This window comes from Impatiens glandulifera, chromosome 6 (assembly GCF_907164915.1).
Source record: "Impatiens glandulifera chromosome 6, dImpGla2.1, whole genome shotgun sequence".
NCBI lineage: Eukaryota > Viridiplantae > Streptophyta > Magnoliopsida > Ericales > Balsaminaceae > Impatiens > Impatiens glandulifera.
Window position 1 is genome coordinate 48,286,295 of NC_061867.1, and position 13,228 is coordinate 48,299,522.

The following is a 13,228-nucleotide window of genomic DNA, read 5'->3' on the forward strand; positions in this document are numbered from 1 at the left end:
CAAACAAAAACATGATTTAAAATACATATTAAACAAAATGAATTGGTTTTACCCGTTTGCTCACCAGTAAATCAAAATTATTGAATAACATTTACAAATATATAAATATTTTTTTGTTTGAAATATCCAAACCATATTCATTTCAAATCCATATTCGTATTATTTATTAAAATGGTTTGAATTACGAATTTGATAAGTTTAATACAAATCGAACAAAAACATGATTTAAAATTAAAATATTATTCCGACCTACCGGATTCGAACCAGTGACCTAAGGATAACAGCATACAACTACTACAGTCCTCCGCTCTACCAACTGAGCTAAGGTCGGTTTATGTTTAAAATTTATCACATATAATATATCATATTTGTTAAAGGTGTAATTTTACTTTGCTAATAATAATTGTATCTTCAAAAGTATTAGCATATTCAATTTTTTTAAAACGGTTCACCTACTATTTATAATTTTATTTTTGAAAATATTAGTATATTAAACTAACCATTTATAATTTTATTTTTGAAAATATTAGTATATTAAACTTTTTAAAACGGTACATGAATATTAAAAATGATAAAAATCGTTTAAACAAAATTAATGACAAAATATCACATAAAAGTTAGGGTCTCCTCTAGAAGGATAGACTCTTGTAAAGATTCGAGGTAAAGAAAGACTAACCCTTGTAACTATCGGATTCAAACCAATTAAGAACAAAACATGAGATTAGAAAAAATATTTTGACCTACCGGATTTGAACAAGTGACCTAAAGACAAATATATAAATATTTTTTAGTTTGAATTTTCCAAACTATATCCAATCCATTTAATTTACTATCAGTATTAATTAATAAAATAGTTTAGATTACGGATCAGATAAATTTAGTTTGGATTTAATACAGATTGGATAAAACGATTGGTTTTACCGTTTGTTCACCTTTATATATATTTATTAATTTATTCTTAGTACTTATTCTTTTTGAAAGAAAAAAATATGAATACAAAACATACTAATCAAATTCAAACAAAAATTTTGCTTTTAAAAAACTATATCTAAAATTTTTCTTCATTTTCATAGCTTTATTGTGATTTCAGTTTCTTAAAGTTTGTAGTCCTAATTTTTGTATGTGTGAGAAAAGGAAACATGTGGAATAATTAAATGTGAAATAAATAATTAATTATATTAGAAAAAAGTGAAATGAAAATTTAATTTGAAAAACAGTTATATATTGTTCTATTCAAGTGATAAGTTATCTCGATAACATTTTGATTTACATATTTTCTCTACTTATGTATTTTAAGTTAAAATAAATAAGTTATTTGAATTTTATTTTCAACAACTTATTATTATTTTTGTCATTCAAATTATTACTTAAAATTATTAAAATGTTATCTATTTTTTATAAACTAATATATATATATATATATATATATATATATATATATATTTATAGCCTATTGATACCCTTTGGTTTAGGAGTGGACCTTTACCCAAATACCTTTTAAATAACGAAAACAAAAAAACCTTAAACCAAAACAATTTTACATGTTATTCAAATAATTCAAAATCATTTTTGTTTGAGCTCCATATATAGATAAAGATATTGTACACATGTCAATTTTAGATTCGGATGAATTAAGATTATTTTCAAATAACTCTCAACTTTTATCTCCAAGACTTGTAGATAAAAGTTATTTGAATTGAATCATTTAAATAATTTATTATGTAATTCACATATTTTATTATCACCTAAATAAATCAATTTAAATATTAAAATAATTAATTTATATTAAATAATAATACCATTTAAAATATTTGCGTCACCAACTTAATATTTCGTAACCACGTAAACAAATTTATTTAATACACACTTTCGCCTTTTAGTGTTAATAATTGGATATCACTTCGAACATTCATCTTACTTACTTATCACCACTTTGACCAACCAACAGTCTCATCTACATGTTTAAAATTATTATTATCTCTTATTATCAATTGACTTGTCATATTATTAATCACGTGACTCCATTTATTTCGGTTAATCAACAATCTTATTCACATATAAACTATCATTATTATTTTCTCTTTATTACTATCTCACTTCAACCAACTAATACATGCTTGTAGAATTATCATTTTGAACATTTTGCATCCAACCATCTCATCGAATTATATATATTTTATCCACTTATCAATCGTTTATTATCTCACTTTGGTAAAAAAAAAAAAAAAATCTCATTTACATATTTAATTATAGTTGTCTATTATTCTAAATCGGCCTAGCATTAGTAATCATGTGACTCATTTCACTTCAATTAACCAACAATCTCAGTCACATATTAATTATCATTATTAATCTCATCATTACCATCTCACTTAGACCAACTAATATATCACTTGTTTCGCAATCGAATTATCATTTCCAACATTTTGCATCCACACATCTCATCATACTACAGATTTTTTACCCACTTACCACCTCTTACCATCTCACTTCTGCCAACCAACTTACTATTATTCCCAACATATCACTTGTTCACATAATTGAACTATTTTTTCAGCATTTTGCACCATTCTCAACTTTATAAATATTTTACCCACATTTCAGGCAAACAACAATTTTCATTCACATATTTATCCATCATTATTTTTCATATAAAATTTTATAAATTATTTCTAATTTACACCTTGTGAGATTCGAACTTTTTTTTTTATGCATTATGAACACTTAATTGTTACATTTTTTTTATAAATTTATGTATAAATACATATAATTGATATAACCAACAATTAAAAATAATTATTCAAATATTTTTTTTAGTACTCAATCATTCTTACTATCATCTCTTTCCTTGAATTAACTTTAATATGCTCATGAATTTCAAATAAAGTCACAAATCATACCATCTCTAAACGATATATAACAAATACATTTTGATTACCAATATTATATATTTGTAATAACCTTTTGATCTCATTACGACCATTTTGCACTAACTATCTCATTATTACAAATAATTTTCTTTTCAATCAGTCAATTACATATTCCTCATCACCTTACTTCTATATCAGGTCGGTCTAGGAGTGATCCTAACAAGACCAGGGCTAGGGCAGTCTCACCCCTTAGGCAATGAAATGGCCTATAGACCTCTATTAAAAAGTTATATATATATTTTTTCTATATTTTCCCTTTCCATCTCCATTTCATTCCATTCCATTTCATTCCATTCCATTCCATTCCATTCCATTCCATTCCTTCAAGCATCTGTTTAGCTAAAAAAAAATTAAGTTTTTTCCTGATCATTTATAAAAATTAAAAAAAAATCTTTTTTTTCCTTTCTCTTTTTACTTCTTTCCCATTTTCCATCTCCCTCCCTTCCCGTCGTCTAAATTTTCTCTTTAGTTAAAATATATATACGATCTTATGTAAAAAATAATTTGTTTGGAGTAACCATGACATTTCATCCTTAATTAAGTCCATACACTTGTTTTCTCTTTCATGAACCAACCTATGATATTATTAGAATATAAAATAAAATATATGTAAGATATTATCATAATATTATATAAATTGTGATAATATCATTAATATATTATATCATATTAATATTATATTATATTATTAGTTTCCTTATAAGCTAAATATAATGTCTATATAATAGACATAACTTATGTAATTCAATCAACCATTCAATACAATCTTCTCTTAATCTTCTTAACATAGTATCAGCGCCAAACTTTTGTTCTTGAGCTACAAAATCTAGTCTTTCGTTGGCTCCGTCAATGGTTACTTTAGCCATTGATGGAGGGCTCTAATAATGCTTTATTAATTATTATTATTATTTCTTAATAATATTTTCTTCTTTCAAATAATTATGTTGATATTTTTACTTTCTTCGACAATCATATTTTCTGAGTTATGTATTCAGTTGTTGCTTTATCACCGTAGTCAATGTCATATTTTTATTGGTCTTAATCCAATTATATGTGCTTCTTTACTGGATATTTAATTAGTCAACACACTGCCATTTTTTCGTTAGAATGAGTTTTTCAGGTGTTGTTTCACCTCCAACATTCTATTCTCATAGGATTCTACATACTTTTTTCGCTAGTTTTCTTTAATGCAACACACTGTCATACCGTTGTTGGATGGACTTTGAGACTCGCGAGTAACTTCGGAGTTTATTCGGTTGTTTTTTCACCCCAGCATTCTATTCCCATGGGATTCTACATATTCGCTGGTTTATCCGTCAACACACTGTCATCCTTTAACTGGATGGAGAATACAACATCAACATTTCATCATCTCGTCTTCAATCTCAAGTTGTTCAAACGTTTTTCATCTTGAGTTTGAGAAGTGATGTTAAAATATAAGATAAAATATATGTAAGATATTATCACAATATTATATAAATTGTGATAATATCATTAGTATATTATATTATATTATTAGTTTCCTTATAAACTCAATATAATGTCTATATAATAGACATAACATATGTAATTTAATAAACCATTCAATACAATCTTCTCTTAATTTTCTTACATATGTAATCAATGTACCCACAATGATTCAGATTTCTTTTCAATTGCTCTAAATGTTAAGCTTTTATTTCATTCCACACAGTTTTGATATCCAACCCTCCTTCTTCCTTGCTATCCCATGTACAATTACGCATAATCCGGTCAAGCTCCTACATCACTTTTGTAAAACAATTTGTTATGCTCAATATTCAATTATGCCAACAATAACTCTAATAACCAACTCAATTCACCCTGTATATAAGAATTTTTTGATATTAATATATAATTGATATTACTACCAATTCAAAATAAAGTATTTAACTCATATTAAAAATAAACTTCGTCCTCTAACATAAAAAAAATAAAACTTAAAAAATAATTTGGTTAAATTTTAAATATGAATATCAAATAACTTAGTTGGTTATAGTGTTTAAATATAATAATAAGTTTCAAATTTATATATATATATATATATATATTATATTTTTAATCATATATTTTTTAAAGTTAATTATTCTAAGTTTGAAAGGTGGATCAACCTGCAAACCAACAACTCAATATATTTATTCTCATAAAACAGGTTGAAAGTTGTGGTTCGAGGACCCGATAAACTAACATTAGTTATTATATATATATATATATATATATAGATAAATAACTCCAAATCGATAATTTAAATAACCCGAATCCGAACATGCCCCAGATGATCTTATCAATTCAAATAATTTAAAATAACTCATTTAGAGCTTATTTGACGTCAATATTTTTGGATATATTTAATATTTTAATTACCTACTTATACAAAATATAATTTCTCTCGCATTATCATCATTATAACTTTTAACTATTTAATCGTTCATTTATATATATCTAATGATACTTAATTTTTAAAGTTTCCTAATTATCGGGTCGAGAGCTGTGGTTAATTTGGATATATATGTGAGAATAAGTTGATACTTGGGTCGGATTGTGGGGTTGACCCACTCATATATACTTAAAAATAAAATTGAAAATGCTATATGTTTCGAACTTAACAAAACAAGTACAACCTTTTAACCAACTAAGCTAATAACACTTTATATTTTAAATTCAATACCAAATTTGATGAACGCGGAACATTTTAAAAATATAAGTTCAATTTTTTAACTAACTAATGTATAATATGAATCAAATATTTGATTGACCAAAGTGAAAGTGTAAGACACTAGATGAGAGGTTCATTTAGAAAAAAATATGTGATAAAATAAGTTATTTTATCGAAGTGAATAAAATGTGGAATAATTTTTTTTATTCTTGATTTATTAAGAATTTTAAATATTAAATAAATATTATTATTTTTTTATTATCAAATTTATTTTAATTATATTTTTATCCGTGTGCATAGCACACACAAATTTTCCTAGTTTTATTAATTAAAATATTAAAATACACCTATTTTATTTTTATTAAATTTAAATATTAAATAAAAAACATTTTAATAATTAAAACCCCTAATGACTTACTTTTACTATTAAACAATAAGTTTTTTTTTTTACAAAACTCAAATAAACCTTCAAATAACCAAATTTTGAACAAGCCCTAAATTACACACTTATCCAAGATAAAGACAACACACTATTAATGAATTCAAGTCGAGATCAGCTACCAAAAAGACGTTGAAAAAAAAGTGTTATGTAAAACTCTTACTCATTTGTAGTAAGTCAGAAAAAAAAAATATTTATATATGAATTGATTGAAAGGTGGGGTAGGATTTGCACATGATAGGTTGGGACATGTTTGGTTTGGTGTACAATTTCACGTGTACTTTTGTTGTGTAGTCTGCCACATGCACGCACTCCATTCATCATCAAGGGCTCGTTTGATGTGTGGTGTTTTGGGTTTTCAATGATTTTATCTTAAAATCTAACCATAATTATATCTATCATTATCATTATAATCATTTAATCACTCATTTTATATATTTAAATATCAAATTATTCTTTATTAACTCTAAAAATGAAGAAGGAGAAAATTAAAATATAAGAATATTTGATAATTTAACTCAAAAACAAAATTTTTAAAACTATTTATCAAACAAGGATTTTTTAAAAAGAAATCTGGAAAAAAAATCATTTTCTCAAACAAACCCTTACCTATTATCATTTTGTTATTATTCAGTAACACCTTTCAAGTTGATGTATTTAGAATATGGATTTCAATTATGTATCAATATTTCCATGAAAAATACATTAACTCCTTCAATTATCAACCTTTCCATGAAAATGTATCAAAGTAATCAAATCAAATACAACCCAAACCATAATTGAGTTATGTCCAATATATCATTTATGATGATGGTAATAATGTTCTTGTTTTTGTTTGGGAGACACAAGTAAGAAGAAGACATTAAAAAAAGAAATGAATATTGATCAATATATTCATTTGGTGAATTAATTGTTAAAAAGAAACTTAAAAATTTGAAAAAAAAATAAAGTTTTGATTATTATCATGAGTTGATTGATGTGATTGTGTGTACAAAATCGGATTGTTCTCCTTGGGTTATTTAAAAACTCAAACCAAATCAATTTTCCAATCAATCACTTCTCAACAATCAAATCACTCATTTCATTAACCAAAATACTAAAATACCTTCTAATTTAAATTATTATTTTATATTTTATTTATATATATCAATACTCTTTAAGTCTTTTTACCAAAAATAATCATTACCTCCTCAAAATCATCACCCATCAATCAATTTTTCTCTCTCTTGTGTTTTTTAAAAACACATAACCTTAGGCCTTGTTCTCTTTGGGTTTTTTAAAAAACTTATCCCAAAACAATTTTCCAATCAATCACTTCTCAACAATCACATCACTCATTTCATTAACCAAAATACTAAAATACCCTCTATTTTAAATTATTATTTTTTATTTTATTCATATATATCAATACCCTTTAAGTCTTTTTATCAAAATAATCACCACTTCCTCAAAATCATCACCAATCATTACCTTTTTCATTCTCTAGGTTTTTTCAAAAACCCCTATCCGACCTTTTATCCATTTTGTAAAATGCTCTGAGTGCATTTTTTTAAGAGTATTTTATTTGATTGGTTGTTATTTTATGTGATCATTTTTTATTTAATAGGTGAACAATTTTTAAAAAATATAGTATTCTACAATTTGAATATTTACATTTTTTATATTTACCTTCTGTTTTTTTAATAATTTTTGGAATTAGGTTGGAATATTTTGAATTAGTGTTTCTTGAAGAGAATATAGAATGAATGTTAAGAATGGTTTAAATAAATAAAAACAAATTAATACCTATTGTCTGGTCTCCTCTCTTATTAATTCAACTCTAAAATTTTACATTAATTAATTTAGCCCTCCTATTATTTTAATATCTAAAATAAAGAATAGACTAATTAAATAATGTCTAGTCTTTACAATTCAATATTTTACTTAAATTATTTAATTTAAAATCTCAAAATATATATATATATATATATATATATATATATGGAAATGATATAAGAACTTTAAGCGAATCCACCTAGCATGCCACGGAGGAAAGAGAAAAAAATTACATCTTCTCTCTCTAGCAAACTCTCATCTCATTTCCCGCTCAAAACAAAACCCTCATTCTTCTTCTTCTTCTTCATCTTCCATTTTCTTCACCCTCGGCACGCTGTTTATCATCTTCTCCTTCCATTCTTTAGATTCGTCTTCATACTCGCCGTTGAGCTTCTTCTTCTTCTTCCGTTCTTTAGATTCGTCTTCATCCTCGTCGTTTAACTTCTTACTATTATTTTGTTCGTTTAAATAGATCACTATTTCTGGATATCTGTGTTTTGTTTAATTTCGTCTTCGTCACTGTCCGACTGTCCGTTTAGCTTCTTCTAATGGTATATCTTCTCTGTCATCATAGTTTACTTTTTTTGTTTTATTGTTCTTATGTTTGTTTGAAGAGATTCACGTTATTCTGGTGTTTTGTGATTATTATGTGTAGGAACCAACAACCGGGGACATAAATAGGTATATCTTTTTATTATTTATGTAGCTAGACTGTTAATATTCTGTTGTTTTCAAGAACCTGTATAAAACTGTTAATATTTTTGTTAGCTTGTGTTGTCCTCTGTTTTGTTCTATGTTGTCCCGTGTCTTAAACTATGATGTCCCGTGTCTTAAACTATGTTGTCCCGTATAAATATTTAAGTTGCTCGAAATGTTAATATTCTGATGTCATTTGTGTTATTGTAATATGTTGTTCCGTATTTTAAACTATTTTTTTTTGTGTTTTCATGCATTTTATCTAATATATCTTCCTGAATTTTATCCAATATGTTGTTCATGTGTTGTCATGTATTCTTTGTGCTGATTTCTCTTTTTTGTCTTATGTAGCCCTATGGATGAACCATCATCACCATGTACAAAAGACAAAATTCTCAAGGTTGGGATGTCGTTTATTTCTGAAAATAACCTACCAACAACTGGGGACATAAATATGTATATCTTTTTGTTGTTTATGTAGTTAGATTGTTAATATTCTATTGTTTTCAAAAACCTGTGTAAAACTGTTAATATTTTTGTTGGCTTGTGTTGTCCTCTGTTTTGTTTTATGTTGTCCTGTGTCTTAAACTATGATGTCCAATGTCCTAAACTATGTTGTCCTGTATTTTTATACGCTGTTGTCATGTGTTGTAAATATTTAAGTTACTCGAAATGTTAATATTCTATTGTCATATATATTATTGTAATATGTTGTTCCGTGTTTTAAACTATATTTTCATGTGTTTTATCCAATATGTTGTCATCTATTACTGTAATATGTTGTTCATGTGTTGTCATTTATTCTTTGTGTTGATTTCTCTTTTTTGTATTCTTATGTAGCCCTATGGATGAATCATCATCACAATGTACCGAAGACAAAATTCCAAAGGTTGGGATGTCGTTTGTTTCTGAAAATGACCTTTGAGAATTTTATAGATTGTATGCCCAATCGATGGGTTTTGGAATCCAAAAGTTGGGAACGAGGAATGGACCAGATGGCAAGAAGAAATTTTTCTCCGTTGGATGTGCAAAGAGTGGTTCATTTACACCAAGAGGGAAGAATATATTTCAACTTAGAACTTCCACCAAGACCGATTGTAAGGCCAGGATCAACATTGTTGTGAGGAATGATTTTGATTTTCAGATTAGTAGTGTCATTCTTCAGCATAATCATCCTTTGAGTCCTTCAAATTCTAGACATATTAGATCTCACAAGATTTTAGATCCAAGTGCGCAGAGAAGATTACAATTAAACTATGTCTCTTATGTCCAATACCATGTTGTCCTGTGTATTACACCATGTTGTCCCATGTATTACACTATGTTGTCTTATGTATTACACTATGTTGTCCTATATATTACACTGTGTTTTAAGACTCCGTTGTCATTTTGTTTTAGGATACTACCGCAACAAGTAATCCTTCTCTAATATCAACGCAAGAGCAATGGAATCAACACTTCACCACCTATCCAGTCTCGACTCAACTATCATTTACTTCATTGTTGTCGGGTCAATTACATCATGTATCTGATAATATGTTTCCCAAAGATAATTCATGTGGGGACAACATCAAACGATTACAAAAATGTTATATTCATTACTTTATGAATGAAATTTAATAAATCATTACTTTACATTTAGAAAGAAAAAAAAAGAAACTAGGTTCTAGAAATAACGTTAGTGTCGAAAATTATAACGGTTTTAGAAACCAATATTATGTTGTTATGTTGTCTCGTATTTATAACGGTGATGTCTTGTGTCTTATACCATGTTATCCTGTATTTTGTAATATGTTGTCCTGTGTTTATTATTATGTTGTCCTGAGTACATAAATGTTATATTTCTACAACAAGTAAATGGTAAGTACAACTTGTTGCTTCACATTAAAACGTTAAGTACAACTTGATGGTTCACAAAAAGTAAATTTTTTAATTATACTAACATAAAACCATTACATTAATGTTTCGGATAATTTGGTTTCGTACAATATTCTGGTCTTGTATTTCGTACAATACCCTTCGGGAGTGGCATATTGTTAATGATATCCATTGTCTTTGACTTCGTATTGTAAACAACCAAATAAAAATGAGAATCATAACCTATGGGTAGAAAAATCTGCATCCAAATATCATAGCATAATAAAGTTAACATAGTATAGTGACAACACATAGTAACAACATAGGGCAACATAGTTTAATGTAAGACAAGGGACAACAAAGTGTAAGACACTGGACAACACAGTATAAAACACAGTAAAATAATAAAGAAGACACTAGTATTGTAATCAACATAGGACAACATAACTAAAAACTAATGATAACATAGTCTAACACACAAGACAACACAATATTAACAGTTTAAGCTTAATATTTATCAACTATCTTTCTTCCTGTCTTATTTCATAACAGCTGCTTGATTGTTTAAATTGGAGAATACAAAGTGAGGTTGATAATATATTGGCTGTGATTTTTTCTTTACTTTTTCATACCTCTGTTATCTTTTCCATTGTATTCTTCCACTCACCTAAATTTCAAAGAGTTATCCAACAAATAACTTCATATATTGAACTACGTGATGCTTTTTGAATGGAGTTGGTTTGCGCAAATCCTTTGCTTCATAAAATGGTATATAGATATCGACAGTCAATCATATACCAGAAAATAAAGAACTGGTTCAATGAAGAATAAACAAGCGCATATCCCAATCTCATGAATAAAAACAACCATTGTTTAGATTCAAATTCATCTAAATCTTCAGATCTTTAATTCCTAACCCCAACAAAGTTAATGCTGCAATAGATCCACAATAAACAAGGGACACAGTAAATGAAATTAGTGCAACAACGATAACTTAGCTTTCATCTCTATCTGAACTTTTCCTTTTACCTAAAGTTTTATTGTTCTTCTCTGTCATTGTTTGAGCAGATATTTAGGGTTAAAGTTTGAGCGGATTTGATAGTGAGTTTGAGCGGAAATGGGAGTGAGTTTTAGCGGAGTTAGATTGAAGAGATGGTTGTTTAGCGGAAATGAGAGAAGTTTGAGCGGGAATAGATTGAAGAGAGAGAATGTTTGAGAAAAATGAGAGGAGTTTGAAATGAGAGGGATTATCCTACGTGGAAAACGAAAGCAAAATTAATTATTATTTTACCTACATGGCATGCCAGGTGGATTCTCTTAAGGTTTCGTTCCCCCATATTCGCTTAAGGTTTCATATATATATATATATATATATATATATGAGTGGTGAAGGGTTAGAGTTTGAGCGGATACTTAGGGTTAGGGTTTGAGCGGATTTGATAGTGAGTTTGAAGCGGAAATGGGAGTGAGTTTTAACGGAGTTAGATTGAAGAGATGACTGTTTAGCGAAAATGAGAGAAGTTTGAGCGGGGATAGATTGAAGAGAGAGAATGTTTGAGAGGAAATGAGAGAAGTTTGAAATGAGAGGGATTATCTTACGTGGAAAAAGAAAGCAAAATTAATTATTATTTTACCCACATGGCATGCCAGGTGGATTCTCTTAAGGTTTCGTTTCCCCATATTCGCTTAAGGTTCGGTAAATGATGTCGCTAATATGGAGGGAATGACATGACAGAGTTTACGTGTCAATTTTGTTCAGTTTTCCATCAATTATCTCTTCGTCTCCATCTAATCACACATCGTCCATCTACACACACTCACTAAATAATCATTTCAATTCTTCGTTCGTTCTCACACCTCCGTCGCTTCTTCCTTCTCTCTGACATCCACCTTCGACCGAACGAAAATCTTCATCCACCAATCTTGACGCTTCTCTGTCTTCTAGCTGATTAGAAAGGTAAAGTTTTATCTTGTAGTTCTATTGTTTTTCTGTAGATAAAATAGGTTTAGTCTTCATTTACTGCTTTTTGACCTTACTATAAGCTAGAGACAAAGATATTGATAATCTGAAAGTGAGTTACTATACGAAATTATCCGAAACCTTCAATTACAATAAATTACAATAATGAATCGTCTAAAATCTTCATTTACTGTTGATTTTGTTAAAAGAGACAATTTATAAGGGAACTAAGATAATGTTGTTTATATTTCCCTAGTAAGATAATTTGTATATGTTTAAAATTGTCATCAATCTATATTAGTAAGACATATAACACTATATGAATAAGATAATTGAAATTTCAAACTTTGGAAAGATAGTTAATATTCGGGTCCTTTATTTATACTAATAATATTTCTAATCTACCAATTAATATCATTTTAACAAATTCAAACTTGGTAACATATTTCACAAGTAATTACCATTAATTCAAGATTTTGTATAATGTTTATTCAAAATGGGTACACCATGTTAATTCATTTCAACTTTGTTTCAATTATTATTATTATTTATTTACTGTTTGAAGGATTTTCTTAAAATTTACACATTAATACTCTATTATAAGTTATAGTCATAGCTTGTTTTTTCTGTTATTTTCATTGAAGTGAAACATTAACAAATTAAATGAAATACTACTAAGGTTGTATTTGTTTGAGAGAGTTATTGTAATGATTTCTTGTGATGATTTGTTTTTTAGTCTAAGGTTGGTATATTTATTGTTCTTAGATATGTGATGATTTATTCAAATTGTTCATTGTTCACTGTTGGTCATAAATTCACTTTTGTAGAGATTTATATTCATTCCATTTAATTTGCAT

At 27.4% G+C, this 13,228-nt stretch overlaps 1 non-coding gene across 1 annotated transcript; it reads right to left on the bottom strand.

The window, feature by feature from the left end:
• Positions 1-243: 243 nt before the first annotated feature.
• Positions 244-331, bottom strand: TRNAY-GUA. The gene is given in 2 exon segments: positions 244-279; positions 295-331. It is a non-coding gene; the product is annotated as a tRNA-Tyr (tRNA).
• Positions 332-13,228: the final 12,897 nt, after the last annotated feature.